Raw genomic sequence first — 18569 nt, forward strand, 5'->3', positions numbered from 1 at the left:
AGAGTCCAAGGCTTTCAGTTAAATATTATGCGAGAAAAAAACAATAAGAAAGATTATAGTGATCTATAAATCCCCTGAAAATTAGCTACTACTCAGTAGGGTATGGAGGGGGACTCTGGATTCCGATCTTCCCAAGTTATGAGATTTTATTTCAGTATCACCTAAAGAATGAGAGAATAATTTGAATGTGAGCTCAAGCAGAATGGATGACATTCGTGCGAAAACATGCTTTAGTAGATCAGGTTTACTATAAGGACATATACCAATAGTAGAAAAGATTATTTCCTTAACTTTGTCAGAAGGCACATAAAAAATAGAGAGATGAATAAGAAAAGATGAAAGTCCAATTTGAGGTAATGGAATAAAAATGTGAATTTAAAACCAGCATTAGCAAATCTAATAGGTCTGGCTTATTACTTTATAGTAAGCATTAAGGTTCCTCGCATTACTACCCACAAAAACCTTTATCGTACGCACCCAAAAGTATAAAGCAGTGCAGTGCTCTTACAAATTCAAGCATGTCTGCTGGTAGTGGTTATGGTAGTAGTGGAGATGGCTGTTATAGTCCTGATATTGGTGGTAGTGGTGGTGATAAGTGTTGTGTGAAGCAGGGGTGATAACAGGGGTGATAGTGGTGATAGTGGCTACAGCGGCGATGAAAGTGATGCTGGATTCAGAGGTGATAGTGATGACTGTGGGGGTGATGGTGGTAATGGTACTTGCTGACGAGATAGTGGTAATAGTGTAGCTAGGTAACGGTGGTGTTAGTGACAATGATGATGGAAATTGTTGTGGTGGTACTAATAGGTTGCAGTGGTAATGGTTTTAGTGGTAATAGGGTAGTAAGTTGGTGGTGGTAATGATGATTTTTTTTGGTAGTGTTAACTCGTCCCTCTATGATAACTTATTACACATCAGGACTCGTTTTAGGCCAATGAATCTTTTGGCCCAGTTGAGAGACACCTTAGGACGAGATAGCTAATCAATATGTCAATCAATACATCAAAAATGTCATCAATATTTATCACAACAATGCACTTCACTTCACTTTAGTCAAAGTCATTAATCAATTCAAAGATGCTACCATGACCTTTCAGCCATGAATAACCACACCTTGTTTAGTAGAATTTTATAAGTTTGATTCCCTATTAGTAACAATCTAGAAGCAAATGCGTTAATCTCAGTACCAAGAAACATAATAGCATAGTCACGATATCGCAACTTTGGTAAGATTTCATTAAAGCAAGAATCACAAACATCAGAACATAACACGGCGTAAACATAGAACGATTTTAGCAGAGTATCAATACCGCGTCAGTTCAACAAAGCATAGATTCGGTCGTTTGTCTATTTGCGTCAGTTTGGTGAACACCTGTCCTAACCACTGATTAGCATTCGCATGTTGGGCTTCATGCAAAACAATTTAGAACACCAATTTGGAAAACATCTAGCTACGGTCTCTGTCAAAAGTAAGCAGTTGGTACCTAGAAAGGAAAAGCAAACAGACAAAATACAAATGCATTGTCATAATTACCCTCCAAGGATTAGGTCAGCACACAGATTCAGTCTTCGTCTTCAGAACATCAGTCAAATCGCCATCAGTCAGAACTCAGCTCCGGGGCAAAAAGGGCAAATCCCTCATAAGGAGGTAAAGTGTAACATGGACAAATCTAAGGGCAAGGATGGTTTTAAGTAACCCACCAAGTCACCAAACAGAATGACAAAGTTTCTGGATAAAATCGATAGCATTCCCTACCTAATTCTAAATGACTTCTCGTGACATGAGGTTTTTATCCCTTTTCCATTATACATTCCCCCAAAATTCTATTCGTCATTTGTTATAACCCACTATTTCTAACCTATCAAAATACACATTAGGTAATCTAACTCTTCACCCCATATTATTTTACAAGTCTTTGATTGGTCTTCGTAATTGACGTCTTCAGAGGTCGTACGTCTGGTATGATTTCATCCTTCTGTAATTCTTTGTACATCTTTTGGTCAGCAGTTCCATTGTCTTCACCGGTTTGAATGACCTTGCACATTACATTAATCTACACTGTTTCAATTTACTTTTAACATTTATTCTGTAAATGAGAGAAAGTGATGGGAACAGATCTAATATGGTTACATTCATCTTCCAAGTTGAAGAAAAAAAGAACAAGCAGGGTCATGTCCCCTTGTGAGTCAGCACACTGAAAAATAGAAAAATGCATTTAATATGAGAGCCAAGGCAGCTAAGCTTCGGCTCATGCTAACTTAAGGCCTATGAGGTTGTCAGTACAGATTCAATAACGCAAACATTAGTATAAACTTATTTAAACATAATATAAGACATTTTGATTATCATTATTAGTTCACATATACATTAGTGGCCATTCCCCGTGGTCACAATTCAAGTGCACGTCTAAGCAAAATTACTATTATTATAGTTTCTATGCGGCAGTATCACACATTGATTAATAAACATTTCATGTTAATATAGATTATATAAGCTACGCTCTCTCAGTAGTGCTGATATTGGTGGGGGCAAGAGTGAGACGGTACATTTTTTGGACAGGCTAAGCAAAACCTGAGACTGCCGTGACCCATGTTAACAGGAAAAGCAATCACGTGAGAAGCGGTTAAGTGTGCACAAGAAGTGTGGGTAACAGTAGGAGCCAAGATTTCTGTGAGAAATATTGACATACAAAAGAAGGTGAGTAAAGCAGTACTTCAGTTTGACACAAACCCTCTGTCTCTAAATGGCCAACCCTTCCAGGAGTAGAATCCGGCAGTAAGCAGGTAATTACCACCACTCACACTGTCTAACAAGCCAAATACTGAATGGCTGTCCTGGGTCTGATACACAATTTGACTGACACTGTTTACATGGGAATGGCTGAAGGACACATACCCAGTTTCCGAGTCTATCATAGCTGCCCGTGGACTGAACTAAATTGTGAATGACACTTGAACAGAGCAGTGGCTGGTGAACGCTGTCCCAAATCCCCCTTCTACAAGAAGAGTTACTAAGAGTTAATTTATTTTAGAAAAAACAGGCATCAAAAACAGTTAAGATCTTTCTAGGGCAGAGCTAGAAAGGATAATTGAGAGATTAGATGTGTAGCAGGAACTGCACCTTCTCTCGAAAATATGACATCCTCATTAAAATATTGTGATCGGTGGCATATGTGGCTGTAGATACACGTTCTCTGCATGCTCCTTCCAGGTACTGTTGGGTTCAGAGTGTTGCAAGATGTTTTTCTTTGAGGAAGCATTTTCGAGTCACAGGATTGAGTTACTCCTCGATGAGTCTGCGCATGGTCATCAACTCCTTACTGAGATTGTTTTCTCTCCTCTGTCATGGTCGGACGTGCAAATCTTCGCTCCATCTTCCCCATGGTCCGGTTTCGAAACCTTTCTTTTTCCATCTTTACTCCAGTGATGATATTGTTTTGGATTGTGTTTTTCTCACATTCACGCGCTCGTCTGACTCTGTTGGTCCGATAACCGACCAAACGCACTTGGGAGCATCCTTGCCCGTTTGGGCCTACCTCAGCATGTGGCACCGACCAATATGCTGATGGAACAGACGCTATTTCACTTCTGTCCTTGGTTCCACTCTGAATTCCCACACACCGACCAACGTCTGACGTGCAACCTATGCCTCTCCCCAACCATCAAGAAGCCACCTGCAACGGCTGCAGATCCTTCCGGTCAAATAAGACCCTTTGAGACCAAAGAGCTTGTTGTCTGGAGATGGCACACGTGATTCCAGAAGAGATGCCGAACATCTTCGGGGAGGCGCATGCCCAGGAGGTGCTGGAACAGGAGGAGGCCTTTTCTAACTAGGTCTCTGACATCCAGTCGGATATCAAAAGCCACCTGGTGACATTGGCGCAACTCGTGAGTACTGTGGCCCAGCCTGTCCCCTCTAAGACTTCTAAAGGGCCCCTAACCGAGGTTGCCCAGATCGCCACTGCCACATGGCCGTGGCTAGCTCTGAAAAACTGTCTGATGCCTGCCAAAGGATGCTACATCCTACCAGCAAGTGATTGCTTGGGCAGCCGCCTTCCACCATGTTGAGCTTTACAGGGTCCCCATTGAACAGGACTTTCTTTTTGATACCCTATCGTCCACACATAGGGATATCCAGCTCCTCCCCAGGCTCCCTAACATGCTTCGTCATGCAGACATTTTTAAGTATCCGGTCCGTTCTAGGGTTGTCACCCCTAGAGTTGACAAAAAATACAAAGGTACTCCCTATGATCTGCATACATAAGATCACAGGTCTTGCCAGATTCTATTGTGGCTACTACCACACTTGAATGGGTCAATCATCAGGCCACAGGGAACTCTCTTCCTCTGCATAAGGAGAGCAAAAAGATTAATGCTGCAGGTAAGAGGATGGCTGCCCAAGCAGCTAATCACTGGTGCATCACCAACTCGCAAACCTTACTTGCGAGATATGATCTGGCTCACTGGGATGAGATGATGGAGCTCCTCCAATATCTCCTAGACGAACACCTCAAAAGGGGAAAATAAATTTTCACAGAAGAGGAGACCATCAGTAATAACTCCCATCAGATGTGCCCTGGATGGTGTAAACACTGCTGCATGTGGTTTCAATACTAGCGTCCTAGTAAGGAGAAATGCCTGGTTTAGATGCTGAGGTTTCAAACCTAAGGTACAACAAGCAGTACTAAACATGCCCTTTGGTAAGTGGATTCCACCCTTGGGAAGCTGAAAAAAGACACTGATACCGCAATGGCTATGGGTGCTTTACAGCCCCCCTCCCAAAGAGATTGCCCCCACATTTACAGGTGGTTAAAAACCAACTACCTCTGAGTCCTCCACATCTCAGCTTAGACGGCCTTCCAGTTCCTTCTCACAAAGATTCTGTATAGGTAACAACACAAGAGGTAGAGGGAAGGGCGCCAATACCCCCACCTCTACCTCATCATCTAAACAGTGACTACCTACGTCTTCCCACCCCCATTGCACACCTGTTGGAGGACGCCTTCAAAATTTCCATACACAGTGGGTCAACATCACTTTGGACCTGTGGGTCCTCTCCATTACCTAACATGGTTACCACTCCTCCAAATATTCCCCCTTGCTCTTATATGCTTTCTCAAGAACACCTTCTCAAACAAGAGATACAATCCCTTCTTTTCAAATGAACCATTGAGCCATTTCAGCGTCTATACCAAGGAACAGAAGTATACTGACTATACTTCCTCATTCCCAAAAAAGATGGCTCTCTCAGGCCCGTTCTGGACCTAATGCCCTTAAACCACTACATTCTTTCAGAACATTTTCACATAGTCACTCTTCAAGACGTTATCCCCCTTTTACAGCAGGGAAACTTCATGACTGTCCCAGATCTCGAGGATGCCTACTTCCATATCCCCATCCACCTGGCACACCACAAGTATCTCAGCTTCATGATTGCAGGAGGGCACTACCAATTCGAAATTCTTCCTTTCTGAATCACCATAGTTCCCAGGGCATTCACAAAGTGCTTAGCAGTAACAGCAGCATCTCTCTGGAGACAAAACTTACAAAATATACATGTATTCCTTTACCTAGACGACTGGCTCATCAAAGCCAGCACATTGTCACAATGCCAACGTCCCACTCAGATGACAGTGGACCTTCTGCACAACTTAAGTTTCACACTCAACTTTCTCAAATCCCACCATCAGCCTCTCCAGATACAGCCCTGTCTAGGAGCTATACTCCATTCACAGTTGGGGATTGCGTGCCCCAAACCAGCTTGTGTTCATAGCTTTCAGTCTCTCCTCCCTCAGTTTCGAGAGAACTCATCATACACGGTCAGGACTGTGATGCGCCTGTTAGGGATGGTGGCCTTCATGCATTGCCGTTATCCCCGTGCCATACTGCACAAGCTTCCCCTCTTGTCGGTAAGCTCAATCACAGGGTCCCTGGGAAGATCTAGTGTTGTTAGACTGCCATACTCCCTGCTTTCGGCAACCTGTTGAAAGGGTGGCCCTTTTTTTAGACGATGTTTCAGATCATTGTGACAACAGACGCCTCACACACAGGATGGGGCGGTCACCTTCGTGGCCTCTCAGTCCAGGGACAGTGGGTACCTCATCATCAATCCCTACACATAAACTTCCTAGAGCTTCAGACAGTATCCCTGAAAGCATTTCTTCATCACCTCTCTCACAAAATTGTCCGTGTCTGTACAGACAAATGATGGCAATATACTTCCTTCAGAAACAAGAGGTGACACGGTCACTGCAGTTGCCACAACATTTACAGACAATATAGAAATGGGTTCGCCACCATCACATTCACCCAGTGGCAGAGTATCTCCCAGGAACGGACAATGACTTTTCAGACCTGCTCAGTGTGGATGCAGCGACAAGTCCACAAATGGGAACTTCACTAGCAAGTTCTTCAAAAATACTTCCAGAAGTTGGGCACACCTCAGATAGATCTTTTCATCACAGGGGAAAACGCAAAATGCCAACACCTTACCTCCAGGTACCCACATCCTTTATCCAAGGGCAACAATCTATGGATGAACTGGTCAGGGATATTTGCCTCTGCTTTTCTTCAGCTCCCTTTCATTCCAATTCTAGTTTGATGGATCAAACAAACATCTCTCAGCTTGACCCTTGTAGCTCCCACATCGCCACACTAACCCTGGTTCACCACACTACTGGACCTCTCAGTAGTCCCCCACGAGAAGCTTCCCAACAGGCCGGTCCTTTTCAGTCACAATTATGGTCAGGTCAGGCACCCAGAACCCAGATCTCTCAACCGTGCAATATAGCTCCTGAAATCATAGTTTGGTTACTTAGACTTGCCTGCAGAATGCATGTACATCTTCAGAGAAGCTTGGAAACCCATCACCAGAGCATGTTGTGCTGCAAAGTGGAAAAGATTTGTTTGCTACTGTCAACCCAAACACATTAATCCCATTAAAACTACTGTCCAAGACACTTATTGCTACTTGCGTCATCTACAAAAAGCTAACTTAGCTTACGCCTCCATTCGCTTGCATCTCGCAGCCGTAGCTGAATACTTAGGAAACAGACCGCATACATCCCTCTTTAGGATTTCAGTGATCAAAGCATTCAGGGAAGGCCTTAAGTCATTCCACCAAGAGTACCCCTGCGCCGTCATGGAACCTCAATATTGTCCTTACCAGACCCATGGGTCCTCCTTTTGAACCATTTCACTCATGTCCTCTTCTGTTCCTCTTATGGAAAGTGGATTTTCTAGTTGCTGTCGCATCTCTCAGACATGTCAGTGAGCTCCAGGCGCTAACAATGGAAGAACCATTCTTTGAAATTCATAGGGACAAGGTGGTTCTTCCAACTAACCGTTACTCCCTAAAGTGGTTCTCAGTTCCTTATTAAACAATCCGGTCTTCTTTCCGCAACCTGACTCAGTTTCCAAAAGAGCCCTTCACAGTTTAGACGTTAGACATGCATTAGTGCTCTACATTGACAGAACTAAAGACTTTAGAAAGACTAAACAGTTGTTTGAAGCCTTTTCACTACCTCATAAAGGCAGTCCAAAACCCAAGAACAGCATACCTGGCTGGATCGTAAAATGTATTTAAACTTGTTATGCTAAAGATAAAAGACAACTTCCTGTTACTTCCAGAGCATACTCTACCAAAAAGAAGGGAATAGCTATGGCTTTCCTTGGAAATATACCCATAGCTAACATTTGTAAGGCAGCTACATGGTCTAGACCATATACATTTAGAATGCACTATTGTGTACATGTACTTGCATGCCAGCAATTTAATGTAGGCCAAGCAATACTAAGAACACTTTTACAGTCAACTGCAACTCCCACTGGCTAGCCACCGCTTCCATGGAGGGACTGATTTACAGGCTACCGAGAGCATGTGTATCTACAGCCACACATGCCATCGAATGGAAAATGTTACTTACCCAGTAGACATCTGTTCATGGCATGTAGTGCTGTAGATTTGCATGCCTTCCTCCCTCATCCCTGGAGGCCATTTCAGTTACCTTATATTTGTATATAGTTGTACATAAATAGTGACATTAGCATGAACATTTTTTTCTATACTTCTTCTACACTCCTTTTCTCACCCACCTGTGGGAAAATAGTCTAACAAAAGAGTCGATGTCCATGCGCAGTATAGAGAATGAGTCACCACTCAAACCTGTGACTCGAAAATGCTTCTTTCAAGAAAAACAACTTGCAACACTTCAAACCCAACACTAGATGGCAGGAACTACATTCCTCGAACAGATGTGTACTAGATAAGTAATATTTTCCTTTTCCAGGAGAAACTGCATTTATGTGAATACGAAGCATCTGATGTGTTAATATCACTGGTCGTCCTTTTAGTCTTTTATTATGACAAACGGTTCAGAAGAACTGGATGCATGATGCAAAATTGATTATTTGTTTAGGGGATCTGTCTTGTATAGGCAATCAGTGATATGTACGGTCCTGGGAAAACAACACAGGGTGCAATAAGAAGATACAGGAATGCAAACAGTATCTTGTTGCAGGCAGTTGATGAATCAAGGATGTCTCAGGAAAATGGGCAGCATCACAAGAATCTAACAATCTGGCATCTTTAAATACATCAAACAAGGATGAATTAGAAGTTGTTAATAAGAATTAACCTTTGTGTCAAGATCAAATTGCAGAAAAATTGATTTATTTGCTGTTCTTGTAGTTAAAAGTAATCAAATATTTACTTAAAATCCAGCCGATAGTGAAGTAAGATAAATCATATATGAAAGGGCAGATGATATCTTGACAGATTTCTAAGTATAAGGAAATACATATGTGAACAAAAAATAATAGTTTCAATATATGTGATTTCAACCACAATTTTCCAAGCGTAAGCAACAATAAAATATAGTTTCTGCATAGCCCTTGTGCATTCCTTTTAGTAAATATGTTCCTATAGTGGATAGGGATGGTGTTAAGTTCCTTAGGGAGAAGAGCCTACAGACAGATCCTAAATATTGTTTAACAAGTGGGGTTGACTCAGTCGAATGTTGGAAGTTGAAAGTTTATATCCTGGTTCCTGGTCTAGGAAAATGTATACTTTTATGTATGCATTATTTCTAATAAATATAGACCTGGTGACAAACAGGGCTCAAGATACTTCTCTGTGATTGAGCCTGGGTCAGATGGATATTTTACATTACTTGGTTTGAAATTGTGTTTGACGGTATTGAAATCCCTAACTTTTTGAACTATGGCAGTGTCACATGTCAGACACTGAAAGGCCTTCACTGTGATCCTTGGGATTATGAAAGCAACATAGAATACTTCTTCTGCTTCAGAAACAGACTAGAGTAGGCTTCAATATCTATAGGAGTGGCAAAGGTTCTTTTTTCACAGAGCTGTTTGCCTGCTTTTGAAACCAAAGGGGTATATACTAGTGCAAAAAGGGGGAAAAACATCAGGGGGGAAATGGTTAAGTCAATAGCTGAGGCTGAAAAATGAAACATAAGTACTTATTGTGTGAATTAAGATGCTAAGAAAGAGTTGAAATCTACTCAGCCTTGAAAAGGACAAGTATACAACATAAAGGTAAATCTATGTAAAGATCAGGGAACCCTCTAGAGCATTGGGACCGAAAGTCAAAGTGACTGTTCCAGGCGCTTCGACCAGACAAGAGCAAATCCACAAGCTGGGAAAATAATAAAATAGCTCACTTTATGAGGCCCAACCTCCTAAGATTCTTGCCTTCATAACTGTGCTTACTCGAACTAGCGCTCAGTAGCAGAGCATGAGTAATGATTACATGCACATCCCAAGGTTGGGGTTGTAGGATGAATTTGTGAATATCATATTATCTGCATTTTTGTAACAGCATTTATATAGTATTGTATACCCTCTACAGGGCTCTGAAGCAGGTTCTTGGAAGGGTGCTACTCCACTTCCTATACTTTGAGAAAGATCTGCAGAATGAAGATCAGCTTTAATCCTCTGTCCCAGTTGTTTGTCCTTCTCTAAGTATTAATGTGCACTCAAGGGTTTTCATAGAATGGAAACAAATAGTTATGAGGTAAGCAAACATGTTCTGTTCATAGTTAGCATTTTCAGCCCCTGCTCTTTTTTCCCCAGTGTCCTTCCATCTGTCGGTGAGTACCTGCTTTACCTGAATGTCACACAGGTCTTTGTCTCTTTCCCCAGCTCCTTCTGACCCAACTTGCCCTCATTCCCCTTTATTGCCATACCAGCTCATGCTTCTAGTGTTAATATTACAATTTATACTAAAATATTACCTTTTTAATGTGCAGCTCCTTACAAATGCCCACAGAAGTGACACCCAGACACCTTACATTTAGTGAATACTTGATTGATAAGCAGGTACAAGGTCAAATCAGGCCAGCTACTGATCAACAGTACTTGATCTTACCTTTCTGTACATTCAGTAGAGAGAACTTGGCTAAAAGAATGATGGCCTTTCACTTGGGTCTAACTGACATCTTATGGAGCAACTGTATTGAGGCTAGCAATAGTTCAAAGGAAACAAGAGAGCAGTTGACTAATGTGCATGTGACTAGATGGCTGTACCAGGTGAGTTATAGTGAAAGACTAAACTGCCAGTCTTGTACAGGCTTAGGTGTCCCCACTGGGTAGTTTCCCCTAAATCAAATTCAAAGAATGTAGGCTCAATTGTTTAATTGCCCCTAACTGATCCCCTTCTTGTAATACACAATTCCTAATGCACTGCTAAGGAAGACAGCACTTTATTTGAGTATTACAAAACATATATTACTTTCTCTTAGATTTCATTCTTTCTTCACTTGGTTGACCTTGGTTATGGGGAAGGGAGTTGGATTTCATTTACTATTCCGGTGAAAATTTCTAACCACAAATTCCTCACTTTGTGAATCTCTCCGGGTGCTAGATTAGATCTGGAAAACTTCTTTGCATTAGGTCCTGTGTACCCGCAAGTGGCTCCATCAGACTCCATCACTACTCCATCCACTCCAAGATGTGACAACACAAAGCCCAATATAGATGCTACCCCTTTGTGCTGAAGTCAGTTGCTCTTTTTCTTTGCCCCATCATAAGGATTGGGAATTTAGCTCCTACAGTTTTTGGCGTTTTTACTCAAGTGTTCAACAGAGTTACTCAAAAAGTATGCAGGGATGTTTCCACCTTAAGATGACTGGTTTTAAACTGTGCTGCACCTTCCAGAAGCACATGTTGGTCACAGACTGTGCACAGTTTGCATTTGGTGCCTCTGCACAAAGCATTCAAAGTCATGCTACAGGTGCTCCCTGATGCATCCAAAGGGTTGAGGCATAAGCGCATGATGTCCAAACATGGTCCTCAACATTTTGATACTCCTGCTTCAGAGACCAGTCTCAGTCAAAGCTCTAAAGGCCCAACTCTTGTTTCAGGACCCAATTCCAGTTCTGGAACAAATTTGTCCCAAGTTCCCCAGGCCATTATCGACTGCAGCAGTTTTCAGCCTTCAAGGAGGCTGTTGCAACTCTTGAAAATGTTCCTGATTCCTCTGTTGAACCTTTAGGTTACATGGATGCCCCAGGACAGAATTCTGCCTCACCTTTGTGCTGCCACACCTTTGACTGACTGTTATAGCCCTGCTTCTGTTGCTGGGTCGTGGTTGACCCCATTGCTGCAGGCATATCCCTATAACACTGCTCCATTTGGCTGCACTGGTGCCAGCACAGGATCCTACGACAACACTGGTTTTAGCCAGGGATCACCTATTGATGCTCTACTCAATACCCCAAGGCACACGCCGATGTGAGGATGACTATCCTCCGTTTCCCTAGCAGTATTACAGGTGGATGGAGGAATGCCTTGGCTCAGACTTCCATGCTATTGAAGGTTTGAAGAATGTTCCCCTTAAACAAGGTGACGGAGGAGGTGGATAATTTCTTCTCTCCTCAATACACTTTGCCTGAAACAGAGTATACTTTGAGCTCTGACTCCTTTGAGGAAAATGTTTCCATCCACAGAGGTGTGGGTACTCACAATTTTGTGAAGTAGAAACTGAAGCCAATCTGTGGTTTTAATCTGTTTTTATCGTTCCCACCTTTTCTAGTCTAAGATTCTACAATTCGGCCATTAACTTTGGAGCGGTTGCTGCTATTTGAGGACGCCTTAACTGAGTCATCTGGCTGCTTTGCCTAGACTTGTTTGGTCTTCCTGTAAGAAGGTCAGGTGCATATCAACACAGGCCGATTCCAGGTGATCAACCTTCCTGTTAGAGTACCCTACTGCCGAAAGTTTTGTTCTGCTGACATTTATGAGAAAAGCCAACCCAAAAGTTTTCCAAGCTGCTCCTCTAGATGAGGAATAAAAAGGATAGGTGCTATGGGAAATATTGTCTTCTCTTCAGCATGCCTCTCGCTGAAAGTTATGTCTGTTGAGCTGTTAAACTCACTCCTTGTGTAATATGGACTATGAGATTTTGCTTTCTGTGCACTTGAAATATGTCCTGGAATCTGGTGTGATCTGAACACTAGGGATTCTGTGACATGGGCTGTGTGTACCAGCCTGGTTATCTGGTCGCACTCCTGATGTATGCCACTGGATTTTCCAGGAGTGTTCCAGCTTCATTTATGTACTTGTCCTTTGATGGAACCCACCCATTTGGAAAGAAGGCAGATTCAGTGCTGAAGTTCTTGTAGGACAGCAGAGCTGTGGCTTGGTCTTTGCTTGGCTGGGGCTGCTTTCCCTGCTCACAAGTTCTACCAGCAATACTGAAAAGTTCCTTGATATTCAAGGGGTCTTTCCCATAACCATTGGCAGTTCCTGCAATAGCTTCAGCAATCCAGTCATCTGTTTTGTGACTGCTATGGCATACATGGTGGAGGTAGTAGCTACCAATAGCTGCAGCAGTTCTCTTCTTCCTCTTTGCCTGGCGCCACTACCAGACCTCTTAAGCTTTTCCTCCAGTTACCTGTGGAGGCTGGTAGGGGGCAGTGTTCAGTATTGCTTCTGGGGCTGATGTTCCATTTCTCCACATGTTCCCCAGATTTTGCCCAACTATTAGCGATCTGTGCCAGTATTCTGTCTTTGGAAGCACAGATGTTGCTGGACAAGGGCACAATCGATCTTGTGTCCGAGGTGAAGAAAGGGCTCAGAGTATTGCTCCTGGCACTTTCTTGTGCCCAAGAAGAACCCTTGAACTGCTTCATCAGGCAGGAGAATTCGGTATTTTGATGCTTGACCAGGTCTTGTTGGCTATGGACATCAAGGACTGGGGGTTGTCCCTGGCTTAACAGGATGTATGCTTCTACATGCTAGTCTTGCAGTCTGTGTGGAAGTGCCACCACTCTGTAGTGGTGTTGGTCCACTGAAAATGTATCGCCCCATCGTTTGGCTTTACTGCGTCTCCTTGGGTGTTCACAAAGGTGATCTCTGTGGTTGACGCCCATCTTCCCCAGTCAATGATAGAAATATTTCTGTACCTTGATGACTGGTTTCTAAAGGTGAGCTCCTATTCTAGGATCACCTTCAGACAACAATACCAAAACCCCATCTTGGGGTTGTAGAGATAATTACCTTTATGGGGGGCATTGAGAACACAGTGGTATCAAAGGCCTATTCCCCTTTTAACTAGTCCAGGACATTCAATATATGATATTGATATTTCAGGTATGGGCATCTGTTCTGGCCTTTGTGTTTGTGAGACACTAGGGCTGCTAGCTTCATGCAACCTATCTGTGCTTTATTCGTGTTAGTGTATGTGAGTTGTCCTGTGGAACCTTTGCCTCCAGTACTTCGGTTGCCTTTCAGGCAATATCTCCATTTCTGATGAAGCGGCTGAGGACCTTCAATAGTGGGTGTCTGATGATAACCTGACTTGTAGTAGGTTATTAGACTTCTCACATCCAGAAATTACATTGGTGCTAGATGCATTATCCCTAGGCTGGGAGGGTCAACTAGATGATGCAGCCCTCATCATCAGAGACCTCTGGTTCACGGTGAAGTAGCTCCTTCATATCCATCTTCTCTAGATGAAAGCTATTTATTTTCCCCTAAAGGCATTCCATCAGGGGCAATAAGTTACAGGTGCTTACAAAACACGACTGCAATAAGATACTGTAACACGCAGGTATATGTAGGAGTCTCATGCTATTTTTCTGCAGACTGTGGCTATTCAAGGGATAGTCCCTCACCTGAAAGAGTCCCTTACCATCAGGTAGATTAACCCAGAAGGTTCCATTTTGTATACCATGAGTGGGGTCTGCTCCTACAGGTGGTTTAGGATATCTTGGCGACCTGGCATTTCCTCCTTGAGGTTTCCTCTTATTTTGCCTTTGGTGTGTCCACTTGACACCCTCCCTCTCTGATGTGCTTCCTGTTCGTCTGGAAGAAAGTTGAGTGTACGGAAGACCGCTCGTTCTGACGACTCTGGATTGGGCTTTTCGGGTGTGGTACTGTGAACCCTTGAATCAGTCTATTTGCCACCCCCTTCGAGTACCTCTTTTCAAAGGTCTGCTGCCTCAAGAACAAGGCAGGGTCTCTCACCCAAACCTCCACAATCTACAATTCCATTTGTGGCAATTTACTGGAACCAACTTGAAAGGCTTTACTCTTTCACCAGAGGTGGCATATTTCAATCTGCTGCCTGCTATCCTTTTACAAAATCTTTGTTTTCTGGTCATTTAGCAAAGGGTGTACCGTGTTGTGAGGAAAAGCAAGTTGACCCTCTGCAGGCAAAGGTGTTGTATTGTTATTTATATTATCTTTAGCCGAGCAAGGTTTGGTGTGTGCACAATTGAGGGTTCTTTGTCAACACTTTTGTCCTTACCTTGTTTACTACATCAGCTGTCTTTATTTAAGTCACTTGTTATGAATATGTTTCATAACAGGCATATGTTTCATCCTGCTCCCTTTGTTATGCCACAGTAGGACCCTAACTTGGTTTGACCTTCTTGATGTGTGCTCCCTACGCGTCTCTTTACAGTTGTTCTTGGAGTGTTTATCATAATCACTTATATGTATTACATCAGCAAGTTGCAGGTTACGTCAGTTTAGTCTCTGCAGGCTACCTTTTTCCCTGATAAACTGGTGTTTGGGACCCATGTATGCTTTCTTCTTACGTTGGTGTCACCGTCCACTCCATCGCACTCCCATCATTCTTTTCTCCTCCATACTCATTGAAGGAGGAAGAATGGTCTCGCTGGTTGGAACCTAAGCATCCTCTTACTTTTTATATTGCTAGAACTAAGGAGTACCATATGAATGATCAAATGTTTTGGTTTCCCCTGAATGAAGAAGGGAAAATCGGTTGACCTCTGCATCAAAACGTGTTTTATGTCGGTTAGAACAGGTCCTCCTTAAGGGCCTTACAGCTCATTCTACCAGAGTAAAGATCGCAACAACTGCTTTAGCTCCAGTTGGTCTGGTTTTGGACATCGGCCAGGCAGCATGTGCCTGCTCGGTTATGCAGAACTTACTAGTGTAAAGTCCACTTCACAGTCCCACCTCTTAAGAGAGGGTGTTACTTAGGTATTGATTCACAAGGAGAGGAATTTGCAGCTAGAAGTATCCATCAGAACAATATGTTCCTAAAATTGTTTTCCACAATACTATCTAACTACAGATTCCTCACTCCCTGCTCGTCTCTCCAATCTATGCAGTGGACTTTTAGGACTTAATAAGGTGCGACAATGTTATTTTGAGAGACTGTAGCTAATTCGATGTCTGATGGTGAGGAAAAGTAGATGATGAAATTTACCTCAGCATAGGTATGTCATATATATGCAGCTTGATGTTGTCACATCTGGTGGATGAGGGGATGGAGGTCGGTTGGGAGGGGGTAAGGAATGGTTTTATGAGTGGATGGAGTTGCAGTAGAGGCCAATGCTGCCACCTACCAGCACCCAGTAGCTCTTGCAGAAAAGTATTCCTTATCCAGCCTGGTTCATGGGGAGTCTGACAAGATGAGGAATCTGCAGTTAGGTACTTCCTACCAGAAAATGTGTTAACTTGAATGCCCAAAGAAACATAAGAAAATAACTCAAAATATTTCATGGTAAAGGTACCAGTTGGGAGCAGCTTTAACTGTTGTTTGCTCTTGGAAATATCAATATATTTTATTCAGGGCATGTGTGATCTTAGTAGCTCCATCTATGGAAAGATAAATCTATTATTTGAACTGCTTTCACCTGAATAAAACACCTTTAAAGAAAGGAACAACCACCCCTCTGTGAGCCAAAGGAGAGTGCTACTTACTAACTGAACATCTGTGCATTTATTACCTTAGATCCTGAAAGATTGGCTAATATTTTTTTGTAATCTTCAAGCTGACTAATTTGGAGTTCTGTAAAAGCACAGGCAGTCGTTGAGGAAATGTAGGTCTTATTGCCTCATTTGCTGGAAAAACGTTTCTACAGAGATCATATCCATTATTGCAGTGCCTGTAGAATCATAGTTGTGCGCTTCACTGGACTATCCTACAGAGATTTGGCCTCACCTAAGCCAGTGCATATGCTGTAAATTGTGAGAAATGTCATTAGCTTACAGTGGGCTTAAGGTCTGCCTGTTGCGTACCATTGGTTGGCTTCATTGTCGCTCTCATTTGCTTGCTTCTTATTTGTCCACTTCCACAGGCTTTTCTCCTCTTCTTGTGTTCTCCCTGGAGCAAGGATGCATTCCCTGTGTCCATCCACTGCACTTTTTTCAGATGTTGCTTATTTCTTTTTGTTTATGCACTCAACACGAGTGTGTTTCTTCCACCTGTAACCCTTGTGTAGTTTTCCCTTTTTAGTAATCTTCTTTCTTGACCTCCCTCAATGATCTTCTTGTTGCCACTGCCACATCCCCTCATACCCAACCTCTGTTGTCAACTTGGTGCCCCGTCCCCTCCCACCCTATGTTGTCAGCTTGATGCCCCGTCACCTCCCGCCCTCTATCAACTTCCTGCTTCATCCCCTCACACCCGCCCTCCTTTGTCAGCTTGCTCCTATCTACTCTCAATTGTCTGTGCCCTTCCACCATTGTCTTTCACGTGTCCTCTCCCTGCCCACCCCCTGTTATCAGATTGCTCCCTCAGCCTCTCTTGCTCGCCCACTGTGGTCCGCTTACATTCTCAAACCCTCCTACCTGCCCTAAGTTATGTCATTCCCAATTGTGTCTCGTGTTCTTTTCCTCCCCACCTGTGTCCTTCTCTCCTTCCTTCCCTCTGTGTAGCTTCATCCTCCCAAGCCACTAACCTATTATTTATTTATTTTTTTAAAGCACTGGTAGCGTCCTTGCAGTTTAAAAAAAATATATATGTTTAGTAATGCTGCATAGCAGCCTCGCTGCTGTAAATCTTGGCTAAAAACCATTGTCAAAGCCAGTAGCAGTCATAATCAAGACCTATTGGCTTTTGGCAGTGCTTGTTTTTTAACTTGTATAGAATGTGCAGCAAACTCTAGCAGGTAATGAAACTTTCATGTTGTACCATAGCACAAATCGCAGTGTCAAATGTGTTTTCGTACTGTTTATAGTCTTTCTGTACTTATCTTTAGGCTTGTTTTCCTAGGTTCCTATATCATTGTATTTATTATGTGCATGTCTTATTTAACAAATTATACATTCAGGTGATTCTTTTTGTGTTATGTCATTGACTCCAAATCTGTCCCAGACAATGATGATCTGTTATGGCTTTCCTGTTTTAGTAGCTCAAGCTACAAAGGTTTGTAAAGTCTGTGCTCTCTTGAAAAAATACTTTAATCTAATTTTGATATTAATAAAGTTAGCTTCAGGCAGGAGATCAGAGTCAGTTTCTAAGCTTAAAGTAATGTTCCACATCCTTTAAATTTAACCCTTTGCGTTGTGCTCGTGTGAGTCAGTGGCTCCCAGCCACACTCTCACACGAACCAGGAAATCCCTCTGATCCAGGCACCAGAGGGATTCCCTGCTGCAAAAAACAGCCTTGCTTGCTGACGCAGTTTTTTGGTTTTCAGGGTAAAGACAATCCGCTTGTGTGGTGTGCAGACATAATTTCTCTGGAAACGAAAGTGAAATGAGCGATCTCAGCCCCCTGAGTACCGATCCATAAGCGAGAGGTATCATTATAAAGAGGAGAATCTCACTCTTTCCAGTGGTAGCCTTCCCAAGCCGGGATCTATTCCACTAGACACTAGGGATGGGGAGTGGCCCCTTGGGCAAGGGCATTTTGTTTCCCATAATAATTTTTGCCACAGTGCAGTTTTTCTTCCCTCCTTCAGGGCAGATGTGGGGCAGAAAGCCCACTAGGCATCAGGGATTTTTTTTTTGTTTTAGAAATGGTGGCAGCTGCCCAGAATGGGCACGGCAATGCCCCCACCTCTTGCAAAGCAATAGGCACGGTCTTTCTGCCCCTCTGGGGAGCAATTGGGGTTATATCCCCGGATCCGGGGTAACAGCACCAAACCCTCCCCCCCCAAACAGACTAGAGCATCTCTTCCCAGTAGCAAGCAAGAGGACATTTGACTTTTGTGGGTTTTGATTTTACATATGGGCCAAGAGAGCTTGGCTAACTCGCAATAGCATCCCACTTGCAATGGTGAGCTGGTGTACTTTTTGGACTTGGGTACGCTGCCACCTGGAAAAACCCAGCAGACCCAGACACTTCT

At 43.0% G+C, this 18569-nt stretch overlaps 1 protein-coding gene across 6 annotated transcripts in view; it reads left to right on the forward strand.

Moving 5' to 3' along the window:
- Positions 1 to 18569, forward strand: part of REPS1 (RALBP1 associated Eps domain containing 1) — a 748137-nt gene that overhangs the window by 136020 nt on the left and 593548 nt on the right. The gene's annotated exons all lie outside the window — the stretch shown is intronic.

Source organism: Pleurodeles waltl, chromosome 5, assembly GCF_031143425.1.
Source record: "Pleurodeles waltl isolate 20211129_DDA chromosome 5, aPleWal1.hap1.20221129, whole genome shotgun sequence".
In the NCBI taxonomy this organism is placed as follows: Eukaryota; Metazoa; Chordata; class Amphibia; order Caudata; family Salamandridae; genus Pleurodeles; species Pleurodeles waltl.